This window comes from Tamandua tetradactyla, chromosome 1 (genome assembly GCF_023851605.1).
Source record: "Tamandua tetradactyla isolate mTamTet1 chromosome 1, mTamTet1.pri, whole genome shotgun sequence".
NCBI classification, from domain to species: domain Eukaryota; kingdom Metazoa; phylum Chordata; class Mammalia; order Pilosa; family Myrmecophagidae; genus Tamandua; species Tamandua tetradactyla.
Window position 1 is genome coordinate 205,962,983 of NC_135327.1, and position 18,680 is coordinate 205,981,662.

The 18,680-nt window shown below is 40.9% G+C and overlaps 1 pseudogene; it reads right to left on the reverse strand.

Moving 5' to 3' along the window:
• Positions 1 to 1,502: 1,502 nt before the first annotated feature.
• LOC143653662 (small nucleolar RNA SNORA70) lies at positions 1,503 to 1,618 on the reverse strand (annotated as a pseudogene).
• Between the last annotated feature and the right edge of the window lie 17,062 nt (positions 1,619 to 18,680).

Below are 18,680 nucleotides of genomic sequence, written 5' to 3' on the forward strand. Positions count from 1 at the left end.
ATATGGTCACTTTGGGAGGTCTGAAGAAGCTAAAAGATAATCTAGTTCTAATGGAGAGCAAAATCAGTATTGTACGAGTCAAAATTTAACACATGACCAAACAGAATGCACAATAAATGGGCTCTTGATATTCTGACTCTTCTTACCTTGTCCTGAACCCCTCCTTCCCACTGATGTCAGAGATGGGAGTGATACTTGTATTTGCCAATTAAAGGTAACTTGGTCTCTTTTGGGTAAATGCCCAGTCTTCCAGGATTTTTTTCCATTTCCCCTTCCCATAGCCAAGATGATGTCTGGGTGTAGAAGGAAGCTTATTTGCCCTCAAGGCTGGGCATAGAGGGACTTACTTTTCTATGCCAACCTCTGCTGGTGTCTGATATAGTGGGACTGAGCCAGCCTTTGTTCTGGAACTCTGGCACTGGTCCCACTCAGCTGTGACCAGCCCTCTGACTGCATGCTGTGCTGACAGGCCCCGCCATGTCTTCTGCCCCACCTCAGCCCCCTTGTTTCCATCCGGGTGTCTTCTGTCCATACTCCTCCCTTAGCACCTCTACCTACCTATATTCTTAAGTGCTCTGGAGGGGCAGGGTATGGTGAGGCACCCTTCAGCTGTCCTTCATCCAACCAGACATCTCCTTCCATCACTCTCTGTTGCCTGGATAGCACCATGTTTCTCTGGCACTTGCCACACCTGTGGTTTCCCCACTTTTCCCACACTGAGCTCTGAGAGGGAGAATCAAATCTCCAACAATGGAAACTAAGTAGCCCCTTGTTTGTTGTCCCCACAAAACACAGAAACCTATTGATTCAGTGAGGGGGAAGACTTGGGGCTTCATGATTGGCGGAAAGTGAAAGATACACCTGTATAATCATTTCCAAAATAGATACTATATTGTATTAGATACTTTTCCAAAAGAGAAATTAAACTTCATGGAAACATGACTCTCTGAGGTTTGTCTGGTTTCTTTGCTCCATCCAGATGAGTTAATTTGGGTCCTGGGGGCCATATCTGCTTGGGTGTAAGGAAGGAACATCCAGCACAGGACTGCAGTGGCCTTAGAGGGGTGTCCACACTCCTCATTTTTGTTCCTAGATGACCAGAAAGTAGTTGATTGGTGGGCTCAAGTCAGGCAAGGGCAGTGCTTGCAAAGTCCTCACGAGTACTAGGCTTGCCTGGTGTCCAAGGGCGACAATTAGAACTGTATTTGACCCACAGCCATTCAGGATAAGGTGTTTTTCAGCCTCCATGTCTTTGAATTTGTCAGTATTAAACTTGATCAAGCCCCACATCTTGGAGATACGGATCTTCTGGTGGACAGGGTACTTGAGTGTGGCCCTGCCTAGCACCTCAATCACATGCCCCTTCTTTTGAAGCTTGGTGTGGATGGACATGATGGCTTGGCCCATGGGGACCCTGGCCACCATAAGCTGGGGCTTTCCAGGGGCATACCTGTCTTGAGCCTAGATCAGGGACAGCTGTGGTGAGATCATCAGTAGGAAAGGGCTATCTCTAAGGTCCCTTAGGGCAACCCATCCTCTACCAAGGAGGCTGCTGTCTGCAGCCATTGCTCCCTGGGGCCCTGTGGGGAAAGAAGGGTGATTGGCCCGATTGGCCCAAGGAGGGGCAGAGCGAAGCCCCTCGTTTTAGACTTGTACTTTTGAAGAAACTCACTTTTTGCCTGTGTCCCTCTTCTTTATGTCTTTTAAAAGCCTGGATGCTACATTCCAATAAATAACTTACTTCTTCCCACCTCCTCAAAATGGGAGGTTGGAGAACTTTCCAAATTTAAGCTCTTTTCCCATTCACAGCTGTGTAATTTTGGGGAGAAAAATAGCAGCTGGTCAAAGGAGCTATTCTTCATGATGAGAAACCATTTCTGAGCCTTGATTTTGGTTTTTTGGCCTTTGGGTTCTTAGAAACAAACTTAAGAGCATGGTCTTCCACGATTATATTCTTTAGTTCCTGAAGGCAGTGGTAGCATCCTGTTGATCTTGGCATCCCCAACACCCAGAATACACTTAACAGTACAGAGCTGGTGCCCAGTGCATGCTTGTCAAAAAAAAAAAAAAAAAAAAAAAAAAAAAAAAAAAACTTGCGTTAGTTTCCCAGGATATAGAGTAGAATTCGAAATATGTGCTTGGCCCACTTCTCAAGATTATTACAAAGATAAAATCAAATGCTGGATTTGGAAACTTTTTTTAAAGTGTAAAATTGGGAAGTGTTTTGAAGATGCACCCCTCCCAATCCCCACCGACCCACCCCAGCCTAGTCACAGCACCAGGCCCTGTGCTGCCCAGATAGATCAGACACACCTCCAATGGAGCCCCTAATCCTCAGGATGGGTCATCTACATTTTAGGCTCTGCATCTGCCCTGTGTGATTTCCAACCCCTCCTATTTTTCAACCATAGCTGATGTAGTGAAGGGGATGGTTCATTAGAGAGAAAACAGCAAATCCACATATACACTTTGCTCTTCCCAACCTTGGAGGAAGCACTTGGCATTTTTTCTGAATATCTCTTTTTCCGAATATTAGAAAGCTCAGTCCAATGGGATAACAAAGTTCTCAACCTCTTTTAATTTAAAATGCTTCTTCACTTCAGCTCAAGTCCTGTATCTGGCCAGCAAATCTGCGGTGAGGAACGGTGTGTGGAGGTAGAAGAGAATTGTTGTCTCTTCTCTTTTTCTACTGCTGTCTCAGGCTCCTCCAGGGCCAGAGGATGGAATGGCAAGAGTATAAGTGCCTGTATTTGTCCTCTGGTTGTGGCAGATTCCAAATAGTGTTTTTGGGAGTTCCTCAGAGACACTGTTACTGGCCTAGCATTGCTGGAGCTCCCTCAACTTTAGTTCCTTCAGTGCAGAAGATGCCTCCATAAGTTGTCCACTCATGATGGCTGCCACCGGTGGCTTTCAGTGGCCTTCCCTTTTCTTGGGATCACCTTCCCTCTCTAGGTGGTCCTCTTGGGAGAAGTACTTTCATGATGATCCACCTTGAATCCCTTCCATGGTGCCCACATCTGGCTAATAAAACTATGAATCCATCCTTTCCTTTGCCAAATGTGGGATGCAGGCTGTCACCAGCACAGACGCCTCTTGGGGCTCTGCAGTCCAGGGCAGCCAGCCAGCCAGCCGCAGCCTCTCACCTTCAGACTTTTCAGTCGTGAGTCAGATACTATTCCTGCATCCATAAAATATGTGCCAAGTTCCCTGAATGGATCTTGAGGCTTCGTTACTTGGTTTGAGGGAGGGGGAAGCATCCTCATCCTCCCTTATGAAGAAAGGAAAATGCATAGCACACTAGTGACACTCCCCAAAGAAGTCCTCAGCGCTAGTCTCCCCCATCCCTAGAGGACTCTTAACTCACCATCACACAGTCTGGAGGTGGGTTGTGAACTAGCCTTCACTAGACCTCTGCATGCTCTAGCACCTCACTTTGAAATGGGGGGATTTTGACTGTGACTGTGTAGACCTTTGGGGCCTCACCTAAACTCTGACCCAACTATCGCCTTGCCTTTGACGTTCACTTACAAAACTCCCAGCTGAGCCTGGCTGCAGAACATCTGGGAGAGAGACTAATTCTTCAGGGGCTCTCTAAATAAAAAGAACCAAAGTGATGGCGAGTAAGATGCCATCTGATAGGATTTTTTTTCCCAAAGAAAAGCCAGGGGCGGGGGTGGAATGTAACAGGGATATTTTAGTAAACGTATGATTACTTTCCAAAGTATTTTCCAGAGCATAAATCAAATGGACTCCAACATTTACTCAATACATAGTTACACTTGGGAAGACTAAATCAACTGATTAACTGATCAGCAGATTAACTAACAGGTCAAAGGTGACACTCTCTGTACCTTGTTAAAGCCACAAAAGCCTTGGTAGTTAAAACTTTGATATTTTAGATGGCAGGATAGGTTTACAGAGCCTTTAAATCCAAACTAGAAGAGTGAAGATTAATGACTTCGAAAGCCTAGTGACCTCAGCTGAATGATGCCTTTTACATCTGGGTTCACCCCCACCGCTCCATTTGGTCTAAAATCTCGGGGATTAGTGCAGAGTGTGTACTATTTCCAGCAAGAGAGAAAGCAAAAAGCAGAGCAGACCTTCCAACATACCTTCCAACTCCATTTGGCTTCGGCAGCCCACACTCTGCAATCTTGCGCAGCGTTCTTTTTGTCTCTTGATATAAATCATCCCTAAATGGCGCAGTCAGGGCTCCAAGGCAGCTGTTTCCCTCATACTCTTGGGTGCCGTTAATGTGACTGCTTTCTTTTCCAGTGGTGGGCGCTAAAGTGGCAGAGACCAAAGAGCTCCTCAGCAGCTCCTCCCTGTCGCTCTCCTTTCTGCACCTCCTTCACCCCAGGTCACTTCCAACCAAACCAGTTTTCTTCCAGAAATCTCCCAGTGCTTCACCTCCTCCCAGATTTTCTTTGCCAAAAAAAAAAAAAAAAAAAAAAACCTTAGAGGTGGAATTTAGTGCTTTTGACTCCTAAATCACACCCATTTCTGTCCTGAGGGACCAAGTAACCTGCAAGGATTTAATGCTTGAGTTCTGCCCAAGTTATCAGTCAATGAGGTGGATGGGATGGGGGAGGGGAGGGGCAGGGGTGCTAGGGGTGCGGATGGAGGGGCAAGGGGGTAAACATTTACCTCTTCCCCAACACTCGTTTCCTCCCCCTCCGCCCTCCACCTCCACTTCAGGGTTTATCCTGTGTGAAACAAGGCTTTGTTTCCCCCTAGCTGCTGCAGTCACCTACGGATATTTTCCCTGAACTAATTGGATGCTATTAGAAGATGCAAAATACGCCTCAGACAGTAGTCCTCTCTCCCCAAAGGAACTGCCCCTCTCAGGGGCTGCATGGGACCGTGAGAAGGTTCTGATTGGAGGATGCTGCAGGCATTTAGTGTCCACGGGGCCATCCTGCAATGCCTGGGACAGTCCTGCAGCTGAAAGAATTACTCTGCCAAAAATCGTGATAAAATCGCTTGAGAAACGCTGCTTAGATCAAAACCCCGTCATCTGGTTGGAGCGATGAAATCTAGTCCTGTGAAAATTTTATCCTCACTTCTATGAGGCGGTAAATTAGCACGAATTTAGAGCAAAGGCAGTGAGAGCCACTCAAGGCATCATAGGCAAGAGGAGCGTTTGATGGGGCACGTGCGAATGCTTGAGGGATGTTGTGGATGAGTCGGGTTAGGTCAAGGGCAGATCCCTCCTGATGGGCTGCCTTGCAGTGGCAGGGAGTGGGGTTGGGGGGAGATGCTTATAGTCACAAGCTTTGCTCCACCATCCACTAAACCCACCTTTTTAAATGCAGATCTGGGCACACCACTCCATGTGCCTAAAATCCTTCTATGGTTTCACTTCTCTCTTAGGATAAGGGTCAAAATCCTTAATATATCTTTTGGATAATATGACCACATATCAGGGTTTATCTGAGTCAGTCCCCTTCTTATGCCTCGTGTCCCAACATTATTATAAGTATTGGCCCCTTTCTTTCTCAGAAGTGTCCTGGTTTGGAAATATTATATGATCACCCTACTTTTAAGTTCATATACCATCTGATTCCTACTTAACTCTTAAATTCCCCTTTATTCTGCACCCAAGTTCTTAGCCATACTTTCCCCTGTGAATGGAATCCCACATCCTCCTCACCATATACATACCTAACCCTCTAGTTAAACACTCTCACACTCTTCCCCTCTTAGTTCAGCTGTGGTTGCCTTGGGACGGCCTGCCTGACAACCCCAGTCTCTGGAAAGCAGTCTTATTTTTCTTTGTTGAAAAAATAAGCTCTTAGATGTAGCGAGTGTCAAGCAGAGTTTACTGCTAGGCAAGGCGGGGAAAACCAAACCCAGTACAGAGGCTGTAGACTTTGTGGGATGGAGCCAGGATAAATATCAAAGAATATAGCTCAGAGATGATTAGTTTCAAAGTGCTGAGGATTGACTTGTTAGCTATTATAAAGAGGGAGAGCAGTCCCTGGCTGTACCATATCCCCCAACGAAGGCAAGGATGCCACCAGCTTGTTTGGTTCAGCATGGGTTGTTTCCAGTGGAGCTCAGAATGGGCCCATGGCTGAACCCAGAGTCTGTCTGATTTTTAGGAACTGTGAGGACCCATCAAGTCTGTTATGTTGAGTCCAGATGGTGCCGTTGAGTTTTATAAGTACTGGCCATTTCTTTCTCAGAAATACAAACACAGGTTCACCATCAGGCTATTTTACTGCTGATTCTAACCAGTTTTTCCAGAAGTTGCTCTGTTCCCTTTGTTTGGGACCCTGACTGCTTGCCATCATGCAATGTCTCATACCCACCAGACTCAGACTTCTTTAATTTTTCATTTACTAAAAGGTTTCATCACTCTATTGTGGAACTGTGGAGCTTTTTTTTTATGACACTTTTCTTAATTTGTAGTAAGTATATTTAAAGATATTATTTGATTAATTTCTATCTCCCCTACTAAAATATCTTCCTCACAATTGTATTCTTGAAGCACAGCAATATATCTAGCATCTAGTAGGTATTTGCTAAATATTTGTTGAATGAGCAAATGAGTGAATGAATGAAATTATCTTTGATTCTACTTCTTTGAAACCTGACTCTGCCTAGGAGACTTTAGTCTGTCAAGCTCTGTAGCGAATACTGCTAGTTGCCTACCCAATACCCATCTTTCCCTTCTTCCACAGTACAGAACTCCCATTTCATTTGAGGCAGCAATGTCCCAGCTACAGATTTGTTTTTGCCCACCCCTGTTGTAGCTAGCAATGGCCATGTGGTAGTTCTGGCCAATGACACTTCAGTTTAATGCTGCCTGCCAGCAAGTTCTGGGAAGGTTTTGCTTTCCTGATTTAAAGGCTGTTCTTTCCTCCTTGTTACCTCTTCTTCCAACTTGGGGTTAAGAGTGGAATGACCGTCTTGCTGCCATGAGGGTGAAAGCTACACTCAATATGGAGAGCATGCAACTGCAGGGAGTCTGGTCCAATGGTGGTGTTGAATTTCTGAACCTGCTCGGGACTGCCTACCTCTTGTCTTCTTTATTTCCTGAGACAAATAGAATCCTAATTGCTTGAATCACTAATGTTGAGTTTCTGTTTCCCAGCAGCCAAACTCAATCATGACTGATACAAGTGAACTGAAAACCAGGTAGTAAAATTTAGGAAGAAATAGTCAGTTTCACTATGGAAACTTATTTCCCTTCCTTTTTTTTGTTCATACTTTGTCTTTCCAACTTTGCAAAAGACAGCTAATACCTCGTGTTTTTGGTTGAGAAGGTGGACCATACTCAATAAGAAGTAAATGGAAAATAAAATCAAATGGGGGCACTTTGTAAATCAGATAAGCATTATTATCCCCTCCCACACACACAACAAGATGGCACAGCAATTTCTGAAATGGTTTGTGATTATGCAGCCTAATGGAAATGCACTCCTCTGTCATAATCATCTACTTCCATCACATGGAACAACTTCAGTTTATCTGTTTTACCCAAATTGGTTCCCATGCTATAGAGTTGTGTTAGTAAGAAGCACCGAGGAGAAATAGGTTTTTAAAAATCAACAACATACAGAGAATAAAGAATCAATTACCCTCTTTTCTTCTAGTTGAAGATTTTATGATAAGCATAAAATACTAGCAATAAAAAAAGAAAACCAACAGTTCTTTCTTTTGATTTTTCAATCAAAAGCACTAGCTGGGTATTATCTATCATTTCATGAAAGTCTCACTTCTTTCTGTGTATTCACACCAATTTATAATGTTTTTGATAAGTTTCATTGCATAGAAATTTCAGAATAGAAATATCATACCCACCAGACTCAGATTTCTTTAATTTCTCATTTACTAAAAGGTTTCATCACCCTATTGTGGAACTGTGGGGGGTTTTTTATGACACTTTTCTTAATTTGTAGTATTAAAACAAAGAAATGTTTGGAAAGAATGTTGGTCAAAGAATGAGAAAATCTGCATTCTCTTCTGTCTCATAATTTGGGCAAACCCCTTAACTTAACTGACGCTCACTTTCCTTATAGAAAGAAAAGGAAAATAAAAATGATTGGTGGCTACTACATACGGTGACCAGGAAAATTAAGTGAGGTGACTTATGAAAAAATACTTCCTAACCAGCCTGCATTAAAGACATAAAATGTCATTGCTATTAGTAAGGAAATGGAAACCCATTATTTCCTCAGGGGAAAGACATCATCTTCATCATGGGATAGTAACACACTTGCAGTGAGCAACAATCATTTAGGCCTTATGCCAAAAGCAAGCATACCTGTTCTTCACAGAAGTTTCCACCATAAACAAGAACCAGGTGGACATATATTTAGGGGCTACCAGGAAGGCCCCCTCCTCCCCAAATATCTTCCCCTCTGCTAGGATGGAATCCCTTTTCTGGATTACACTATCTTTTCTGATTCCCTCCCAAACAGGTTATGTTTGCAGAAAAAGCAAGGGGTTTTAAATTGCTACTATTAGTATGAATGGGTAAATCAGGACTTTCCTTTTCGACAGGAGAAACCTTTGCAGAAGCCCTGGTGTAGGGAAGAGTTGTGAGTGGGTATAGTTAAGGGAACAGTATGCGGTGATGTAGAATGCTACTTCTCATCTTTGTCCATGGCCAGCTGTGTCACTCATTCTCTTATTCTCTATTCAGCAGGCGTTTGTCAAGCCTTTATCAAGGCCCACTCTGACCACAGCCCTGTGAGAAGTATTGAGGGTGTGGGAAACCTAAACAGAATTAAGAAGTTGTTTTTTCCTTCAAAGATCTAAAGTCTAGTGAGGGAGACAGATGCCCATGAAAGCAGTGCTGATAGAGGAGAAGGATGAGCAAAGACTTCTGAAGGTGCAGAGAAAGGGAGTTTATTTCATGCCAGAGCTCTGGAACAGGCCATCTTTGTTGTGGGTTTTGATGGGCAAGCGAGGTTTTTTCTCCAGAGGAGGGTATTCTGGGAGCAAGACTGCCTGAGTGCCAGGAAATGTTTAGGAAGTTGGGTAGTCCAGTATGGTGGAAAAAATGGGAAGTGCAGGGGAGTGGGTAAGCATCTAGGTGGGGGTTCAGATTGGGAAAGTAGATTTAGAGTTTAAGATGAACTTTAAATACCACACTAACCACCTTGAGCGAGAGGGCATCATCAGATGTTTTGTGAAGGATCAGATCTGATCTCTCTTTTACAAAGACAAACCTGACTGACAGCAGTAGGGAAATAATCCCAGGAATAAAGCACTTTGAATCTTTAGAAAGGAAGTCAATGTCTGAAAGACTGTGTTGTCTTTCAAAATGATTTTATTTATTTATTAGGGAGAAGAGAAGAAAATGAATGTTAAAGAAAAGCAAAATAAAGGGCTCCTGTTTTTAACTGCAGATTCAGCACAATTGAAAATCGAGGAGTAAATTGATTAATGAGAGTAAGTGTAAAAGTTTGCTTCCAAAGTGAACAGTGAAGGATAATCAATTACTCAAGTGGCCCTTTAAATAATTAATAATGTTCTCCTGAGCATAAAGTACCACATTAAAGTGAGGGATTTTCTATGCTTAATTGTTCTCAATCACTAACTCCTTTGACACATAAAATCAGAAGGTTTTAAAATATTTTTAAAAGGTTTTGTCATAAGATTTAAGTCTTTCATTAAAAATGGTTGCATTTTCCCTATTCTTTAATCTTTTTTCCTACTCACTAACCCTATTTTATTTGGCCCTCTCTGTAATTCCAAGTATACTTTGAAAAGTGAAGGGGAGGGCGCTACGATGGTGGCTCAATGGCAGAATTTCTGCCTGCTATGCCAGAGACCCAGGTTCGATTACTGGCGTCTGTCCATGCAAAAAAAAAGAAAGAAAGAAAAAAGTGAAGGGGAGAAGAGGACAAGGGTAAAGGGAGAAGAGAGAGTTCTAAATGCAACCTAATGAGTATTCCAAAGTGTTATTTACTATCAATTGCTAAATAATGCTTTCCCAGGCTGTAATACTAATAGTGGCTAATTAAAGTTTTCCTCTCTTATCTAGGTTCCCTCATCTTCCTAGGGGTGCACAGTTAAGGAACTCAGCCTTCTCTTTTATTTTTTATTTTTTTTTACATGGGCAGGCACCGGGAATCAAACCCGGGTCCTCTGGCATGGCAGGCAAGCATTCTTGCCTGCTGAGCCACTGTGGCCCACCCTTCTCTTTTATTTTTAATGCTGTTGTAAACTGAGTAAAACAGTCTTAGGAATGCAGATCTCAGCTGTAATCACAGCTCTGCCATATCGAACTTTGGCATTATCATTTCCCTTCTTAGGACACATATTCCTCATTTATAAAGTTAAAAGATTGGATAATAATTGGTGATCCTGTCTATATCTAACACTATAAATCACAATAAACTGATACTTTAAAATTAGATTTAGGGGCATTTTCATATTTATTTGGAGTCTTTAAAAGACAAAATGAACTTTCATTATAAGGGGATTTTTATCTAGTTTGTTGTCAAAACTGAGGAGGAGAAAAAGCCCATATCATTCCTTTTATCATGCATCTTTAGGAGACAATAGCTTGGGACTATTTTTGTATCTGGAATCAGAGAATACATCCTATTATAATAGCTGTATGTTCACCCTCACTGTGTAATGTGGACTCATCTATAATCCAGAGTGTCAGTTTTTCATCTGAAAGAAAAAGAAATCACAGTGACAACTTCCCTATCCAAAGGTTACTTTTCATGGAAAGTCACCATCTAGAAAACTCCCCAAACAGGAAAGCTGGTAAATGACCCTGAGCAGCATAATTAGGAAAGCATTTTGGGACCTCTCTTAAGAGTCTTATCAATTTATCAGGTGGCCCAATTCAAAGCAGTGTAGAAACATTGAGTCAGGTTCACGGCAATTTTTTTAAAAAGTGGGAAGGGGGAAAGACATTAATTAATAACACAGAAAGTAAAAAATAATGCCATTGAAGTATTATTGCATCTAAGTACACTATATTAAGTAGTGTTCATGGGGTTATCTCTTAAGGATTGAGAAAATGAAAAATAATAAAGCCAAGAAATGAGGATGTTTTCTGCAAAAAAAAAAAAAAAAAAAGGTGTCAACTTGTATTCTGGGCTGCCAGAGCTGCAGAAATACACTGTTTTTAAGCCTGGGCGTTCCATGACCAGTCATCTAATAGAAAGACTTACTAAGCTGGCTATTTTGTCAGCGTTGATTGGCCAACTTAAGCACCCTATATTACCAAATGATAAAGCAGTTGTTCACTTCTGTGTACAAGGGTTTACATATTTTTTCATTATTCACCATACCCTTAGGGTTTAAAGGTAGAGGATTTGTACAAATTATTCAAGAAATTAAGCCACCTTTCTGCTACTTTTTATTTGATGGGCAGATATGGTTTCTGGGTTGGCAATACAAAGGCTGCCATTTAGGAAAACATAAAAATATAAACCCTCCAGGGTGAGAAAAACCTTCAATGCTGCCCATACCAACAGAAGTATGTCGCCTCCCGTACCACTATCCTAACTTCCACACCTAGCCTTTAAGCTTCAACAGATAGGAGCTGCCAGATTCCGGGGGAAACAGTTTTTTTTTTTTGGTTTTTTTTTGTTTTGTTTTTTGTTTTGCCTTAATCATAAGAAGACAGGGCAGGTGGGCAGCCTAGACTCTCATTGGTAAAGACATTTCCAATCCACCTACCCATCAGGACAAGGCATACTTTGGTTGGCATTCTGTTGTATCCTTCTGTTAAGAAAAGCAGTAGTGATTGTTTTCATTTTCTGGGGTTAAAAACAAAAACAAAAAACCTCACACAGCCCAGAGGCAGTAGAATCCTTAAATTGTTCATTTTAGTGTACTAAATTCATTGCCTATCAATTGTACAGTACAATTCAATGAATTGTACTAATTCATTGCCTATCCTTAAATCTCACTTCATTGCCTATCCTTAAATCTCACTTCTAGGCAGAAACAGTTTAATACAAATTCTAGATCTGAGCAAGCTCCTGTCCCCTTGGTGACTGGCAGTTTATATGTGCACAGTGGCTAGACAGAGTCCAAAGTGCATTTGATAGCTATCTAGCCCTTAAACTAGAGATCCAAGTATTTGAGTAATTTTAACAACTTAATTAGACTTAGATGATTGTTGCACCGGTACTCAGAAAGGTAATCAAATAGGCCATTTCTTAGTCACACAATGAGTGCAAAAGTTGCTGGAATGCAATATACCAGAAATGGAATGGCTTTTTAAAAGGAGGAATTTATTAAGTTGCAGGTTCTAAGGCCGTGAAAATGTCCAAATTAAAGCAAGACTATAAACATGTGCAATCTAAGGCATCAGGGGAAGATATCTTGGCTCAAGAAGGCTGGTGAAGTTTATGGTTTTTCTCTCAGCGAGAAAAGCACATGGCGACATCTACTAGCTTTCTCTCCAGGCTTCTTCAATGGCTTGCCCGGGGCTCTGTCCATTCTGCTGGTTCCACTGGTTCTGGTGGCTCTATCGGTTCTGGTCGCTCTTGTGGCTTTTTCAAAATGGTTTCCTCTTAAAGGGCTCTAATAAGCAGCACTAACTTCAATGGGTGGGCTCATATCTCCATGAAAACCATCTAATCCAAAGGTACCACCTATAATTGGGTGGATAACATCTCCATGGAAACAATAAAAAAGATACCACCCAGCAATATTGAATGAGGATTAAAGGGAATGGCTTTTCTGGGGTACATGACCAGTTCAAACCAGCACATACCACTACTCAGGCAGGTAACCAGATAGGCCACTTCTTAATCATACAATGAGTAGGTGACACGAAATGGGAAGACCCCAGTATCTCATTCCCTTACCCCTCTATCCTATCAAGCTCCTTAAATTCTAACACTAAAGTTTGAAAGTTCTAGTCTAAGTCATAAACAGAGATGAATCTTATTAGAGATTAATCTTAAATAGAGGTACCTCTGGAGAGGGCAACCCTTTGTGTTTTAGAGAATGAAGATTTTGGAAATTGGGGGAGGAGAATGTGGAGAGGGAACTAGAAAACCAGGGGTGGGGGGTGGGGAATGAGTCATAAAAATGAAGGGAAAGGTTTAGGTGGTCAGGAGGTGAGAAGTTCCAGAAATAAATTTGTCAACTTTAGAATTTTGCAGTGATACCAGTCTCAGTCAGTTGAGCTCAATTTTGTGATAGCCGGTTTTGCACACTCAGATATGAAGAGCTCTAATCTGGCTCTTCAAAATTTTTCTTCCATTTCTCTGTATTTGCTAAGGATGTTAAAACTATTTATTACTTTATACACAAAAATAAAGGTTATTTTTGAAGTTTTTATTGGAACCATATATGCCTATAGTAATATGTTTTCTATTGGTTTAATTTTTTCATGTCATTTCTATTTCTATTATATTCAATATATACTTATGCCTAGTGCCTGGATGAACAGGCATTTATCCAGGCACTAGGAAGTATGGATAGCAGGAGGTCTTCTCCTACTTCTAGGGACTGACACTTCAGCGATTAGCAGTATCTTTTAGGAAAAGACAAGTATGCATGTATGCATATGCACGTAATACATCTCATTAAGATGATGGCCAATTTCATTCCCCTTTTTATTTGCGGAGCGCTTTATGAGACTCTAGCACATCTCATTTCTGATCTGACACAATGCTCTTAAGCCTGCTCAAACTATATGAAACAGCAGAGACTTGAATGCTTTAATTGGACGATGATTAAAAGAACAGTGCATAAAAATACTGGAAGGCAAACTAATTTTTCAAATATTTGATCACTCTACTAGTGAAATGCTTGGAATTTAAAATTATCAGATGGAAAATTCTTTCCCAAATAGATGGGTAGGAGAAAATGAATATAGGTTTTTCAGGTAAGAAGAAAACGGTGGCATATTTTCAAAGCAAGAATTATATCTGTCTAGTCATCTTTCTCCAGTTCGTGATGACACTACCATGTGCCAGCTGATACTTTTGTGTGCCAGATATATACAGTTTCCAGATTCAACTAAATGATATATATATCTGTACTTAAAAGAAAATAAATCTTTTCCTCTTACTTTTTTAAATGAGGCACAAGTTACACCCAGTAAAGTGCACATATCTTAAATGTACAGCTTGATGAGTTTTAACATCTTATACACCCATGATCTGTTTACATCTATGGAAATACTGTCCAAATTGAAATATAGAATATCTCCAGAAATCTAGGGGCCTCCCTTGTTCTAGTTTGCCAGCTGCTGGAATGTGATATACCAGAGACAGAATGACATCTTTTTTTTTTTGCATGGGCAGACATCAGAATGACTTCTAAAAGAGGAATTTATTAAGTTACAAATTTACAGTTCTAAAGCCATGAAAATGTTCCACTTAAAGTGAGGACATAGACATGTCCAATCTAAAGCATCCAGGGAAAGATACCTTGGTTCAAGAAGGCCAGTGACGTTCAGGGTTTCTCTCTTAACTGGAAAGGCACATAGTGAACATGGCAGCATCTGGTAGCTTTCTCTCCAGGTTTTTTGTTTCATGAAGCTCCCCCAGGGGCATTTTCCTTCATCTCCAAAGGACTCTGTGTGGGCTCTCCTGTCTCTCATGGTTCTGCTGCTCTGTCCAAAATGTTTCCTCTTTTAAAGGATTCCAGTAAATTAATCAAGACCACCTGGAGTGGGTGGAGTCCTATCTCCCTCTAATCAAAGGTTAATACTCATAGTTGGGTGTGTCACATCTCCGTGGAGATAATCTAATCATTTTTTCAGCCTGCTGTGCTGAATAGAGATTAAAAGAAATGGCTGCCCCCACAAGATGGATCAGGATTACAACCCGGCTTTTCTAGGGCACATAATCCTTTCAAAGCAGCACACCCATCCTCATGATTATCCCCTGGTTCACCACCTCAATATAACTGTTTTATACTTTAAAACAAAAACAAAGCAATAAAGAGAACATTATTAGAACTTAGTCTGGAAATTGATTATCCAGAACAGTGACAATGATTGATGTCTATGCTATTCATTTTGGAAATTATTTATTCATTTATTTAGTTGGGTGCATGATCTGAGAATCAAACCCGAGTCTCCTGCATGGAGGGTGAGCTTCTGCCACTGAACCACCCATGCCCCTCATTTTGGAATTTAATCATATATAGTTTGCATAGCTGTTTGTTTTATGTTTGAATGTTTCAACTAGACTGTGAAGCCTTCGGGTATAGAACCCATGGCATTCGTTTCCTTTATCCCCTATGGTGTTTAGCACTGAGTTTTCAATGTGATAAACATTTGCTGACATGTTAATTTGCAACATTCCATGCACTCTACCTCCCCCACCTCATTTTCAAGTTGTCATCCAAAATAGAAAACCTAAAGGTCAATTGTTTAGCTGATCAAACAGCAAGTATCTCATTAGCACCCAGTATGTAGGAGGCACTTTGCTATAGATTTGAAAAAGCAGCATTGAATAAAAGCAACATTGAGTAAAATGGTCCCTGCCCTCATGGAGCTTATAGTCTGGTGTGGAAGACAGATGTTCAAGAAAATGATTATAGGAATAACCCATATTGTCATTGGTACTTTGTTCTAATAACCTCAACTAAGTGATTAGGTGTAATTTGACAAATAGATCATTAATAAATGAAATAAATATTGAGCCTTAACTTAAATGCCTTTATGAGTCAATGTAACTTTTAAACATCAACTTGATTGGTGTTTTAAACATCAACTTGGGTACATCATAACTGCAGAAAATGAAGATCTGCTAAATATACAGTTCAATCCACATTTCCCCTGACAAATTTTTCTTATTATAATTGAAAGCATTCTACTTGATTGCTTTAAAATGTTTCAATTCTCAAAATGGTCATATCCTGTCTTGCTGTCCTCTACCCATACTATACTGCCCTTCCAGCTTAAAAAATATGTTTCCATGAAAATGCTAAAAATAGAATGTGGGAAACATGGAAGAATAAAGTAAAAATCAAAGCACAGATATGATTGAATTATCACTGAGCTGATTTTTTTTTCCCACTTCATTCAAATGAGGTGGGCAGTTTTTAGGAAAGATCATCATGGCATCCTCCTAGTAGCATTAAGTGGGGAGGATGGCTGTAATTGAGCCATTTGAGGTAGATCATGTTGTCATCTGTCCCGGGTTTACCCTCGGGAATTCAGTGGCAGCCAGTGTTTTTATAAGCACCACCATTAAATTCATAGACTCCTAGCATTTAGAGCTCACAGGAACATTAGAGATGATCTAACACCCTCATTTTGTAGATAAGGACCCTGAGGGCAGAGGGTCTAAAAACTCTTGGTGAAAGTCACACAATGAGTTAGAAACAGGACTGAAGCTCCAGCTTCTAACTGGCTGGTCCAGTGCTTTTCCCTTGATACCACATTCACTGCTCATCGTAAATGACTTTTTCTGCTTCTCTGTCCCAATGCAAGGTAAAATCATCCAAACAGGTGATATATGTTATGTCTCAGCAACTGTCTTAATTTTCCAGGGTTTCTATAATGAAGTACCATAGATTAGTTGGTTTAAACAACAGACATTTATTCTATAGTTCTACAGGCTAATAGAACAAAATCAAGGTGTAGGCAGGGCCCCGCTTCCTCAGAAATCAGCAGGGTTCTGGCAGTGGTTTGCCAGAAGTTGATATCCATAATTCAGTCTCTGACTTCATCAAATGCATTCCACCACCTTCCACCCACCACTTCTCACTCTCTCTGCTTGTCATCTGAGTCTCTGTCCAAATTTCCTCTCCTTAAAAGTACTCTTGTCATATTGGATTGGGGCCAACTCTAATCCAATTTGGCCTTATCTTAATTCATAACATCCTCAAAGATACTATTTGCAAATGAGATCATATTCACAGGACTGGGGATTAGGAATAGAACATGTCTTTGGGGGTGGGTGTCATGATTCAATCCATAACTACAAGGGAAACTTGCGGGATGGCAAGTAAATTTAATACCTTTTGGCCCATGATTGGCTGGCGTGGCTTCTTTGGAATGATGTGTTGCAAAGGATTCAGAGACCATGTCCAGTACAATGCTTAATTATCAAATTCTGTTGCTAGCAAGAGAGGGGAATGGCAACAAGTTTGTTAAAATACCTTTCAAGTTCAGTTCTAGTGGTAGAGTCCTAGGATCAGTGAAATTGAGAACAGCATGCCTTCAGAGAGAATCAGTCTGTCCTACTCATTTCCCTTGCATCTTTACTCAGGCACTATTCCTGTCTCCTTTCATCCAGCATCAGACCCTATCTCATCCTGATAACAACAATAGCTAATATTTATTGAACACTTAAAATATGCAAAGCATTCTACATAGACTATCTTGTTCAATTCCACTAATTCTACAGGGTATTTTATACTATTACTATTTCACAGAATAAGACACTGACAATGAGAATAAATAAGCTATTTGGTCATAGAGCCCAGTTTTGGATTCAAGTAGTCTAATTGTAGGGTCTACAATTTTAACCTCTATTTTCATATCCCTCTCAGTATAGAGAGCTTATCATTCCAGGGCACTTGCTTTTCTGGGGTTTAAAAAAAGGCAGGATGTACTCCCAGGGATGAGTCTGGCTCTGTGTGGGATCAGCAATGCCATCCTGACCAAAAGGGGGAAAAGAAGTGTAACAAATAAGGTATCAGTGGCTGAGAGAGTTCAAATAAAGTCAAGAGGCTACTCTGGAGGTCAGCCTTACACAAGCTTCAGTTAGACATTTCTACCTACCAGAACCTGCCAAACCCCAACCAAAACCATTCTAACCAATCCTAAAGAACGCCTAGGGCAATATATAAGATTCTACAAAGGTTCCATGCACTAAGGTAACCTTCCAGAAACCTACGACCTCCAGAATGGTCCCTAGACCAGATAAGTCCTGAAACCTAGAGAGCTCAGCCTCTCCAGAACATTAGCTAGTTCCATCACCCTACCCCATATTACTGACAGCCCCTTCCAAAATGAAAATGTTAGAATGAGTGGGAGAAAGATCAAAGGTGATGGTGGAGTTATACAGAGGAGGTAGGGTTTAACTAGGGAGTATGATTGCTGAATCATTATATTGATATTCCTTTTAGTCTCCAATATCTAAGAGCAGCTAGAAGTAAAAACCTAAAATTATGGAATTGTAACCCATACCAAACTCTGAAATCTGTTCTACAACTAATTGTTGCACTGTGCTTTGAACTTGATCGCTTTTTTGTATGTTATTTTTCACAAAAAAGAAGTTGATTGTAATGATAATGAATCTTTATTATTTCTAGCCTCCAATGGTCTGGACTAGCTAGAAGAAAAAATATGAGAGGATGGTATGGTAGCCCATGACAAACTCTGTGATCTGTCCTGTAAATACTTGTTGAAGAGAGCTTTGAAAGCTATTGCTTTTTTCTTCCATTGCTTTGTATACAATAAAAAAGTTTTTTAAAAAGGATACAATGGTTAAAGAAAGAAAAAAAAAGGCAAGATGTGGTAATCTGTTGACCTGCCAGCTGAGTCTCTGCCCTTTAGCTGATCAAAGTGAAGAGCAGAGCCATCCAAGAGGAGCTGACTGTTGCAACCAATGTACTTTATCTCACTTTGCCTCAGAAGACAGAAAATGCAAAGTTAGAAGGAACTGCCCCAAAGAGTGCTAAACTTGGGCATCTCTACCACACCAGGCCTTAGTTTTCTCATCTATAACAGAGAAGAGAGGACCTCAGGATCTCTAGAATTCTATGGTTCCAAATTC